The sequence below is a fragment of the Arachis ipaensis genome, chromosome B06 (genome assembly GCF_000816755.2).
Source record: "Arachis ipaensis cultivar K30076 chromosome B06, Araip1.1, whole genome shotgun sequence".
Classification (NCBI taxonomy): Eukaryota; Viridiplantae; Streptophyta; class Magnoliopsida; order Fabales; family Fabaceae; genus Arachis; species Arachis ipaensis.
Window position 1 is genome coordinate 784,349 of NC_029790.2, and position 1,420 is coordinate 785,768.

Consider the following 1,420-nt stretch of genomic DNA (forward strand, 5'->3'; position numbering starts at 1 on the left):
GTGAGAACAAATAAAAAATAAAATAACTAATACATAAAAATAGATATTTAAATTAATTAAATACTAATAAATTCTTGAAAAGACATAATTTTAAAAGCATATAGTATTTTTCATATATAATTAGTTAGTTACACAGATTTGTTTAATCATCAGGTTGGATATGTTTTTAAATTAAAACTTAGAAATAGTGATAATGACAATGATAGAAGGATATGTATGCATTCTGAAAAACTCGCCCGTGAATTTTGCAGACAATATTCCATCGATCTATTCTATTATCTACCCTTTGTTTATTAGGCTAATTTTTTTTGTTTTATATGTATATATATATATTATGGTGCTGTTTGAAATCCAGGGCCACTGTTTCGGTGGAATTAATGATGGTAGTAAAATGTGGCTAATTTTTTTACGTTGTATTATTAAATGTGTATTATACGTATATTATATAATTTTAGTGTAATACATTAATATGAAAAGAAGTTATTATAAGAAAAATCATCACTACTAAGTTTAAGTGTTCGCAAAATTGATCTAAAATCGCGACTAACTATTTAAAAGAGGATAAATTTTGAGAATCTCTGTTAAAGATAAATCGATACTACTGATTTCATGGTAAAGAATTCCAATAATTTTAATAATAATAATACCTTCACCCCAAAAGTGTTTATAAATCTTTATAAAAAATAATGTTTATAAATGTGAAATAATTATCCTAATCCTAATTTTAACTCGATAGGCTAAAGACTAATTCGTCACAAATTTAAACTTTATTTAAAAATTTATCGTTAATTAATAGGTTATTATAGATACAAAATATGATTTAAATCTTAATACTCATTTATACTAATGTTGCGAGAATCGGACCGGTTAATAAACCGGTGAAGTCAGTGGTTCAATAATTTATTGGTTCAATCGGGGTTTAACTGGAGTTCAACCAGTTTAGCACTTTAAATTTCAAACTAAAAACCGTAAAAAAGTAAGACAGTTCTCCCAGTTTACCAATTAATCGCCGGTTCGACTGATTTTTCACCGATTTTTTGCCAGACGATTTCTGACTTTATCTGAACCGACTAAGTGACCGATTCTCAATTAATCCGGTTGAATCGATCGGTCCGGTTCGATTTTCAGAACCATGATTTATACGAACAAGTGAAATGATCATTCGATAAAGTTGATTTTTTAATCTAAGTTAGATGAACTGAATTCTAACAAATTATTAAATCCTATCCGAGATAATGCAATGCATATTGCAAAAGGAAGAAATATTTGTGAGGCTTTTAATATTAATCATACCCGCAAGGACATGAAAGGATCTAAGACACTTAATATAATATAGATTTTTGATGAATGTCTCAATCTGATGCACCTAATAGAAACAATAGTACTGTGGGCCTAATGAACATGTGCAGCAATTAAAAAT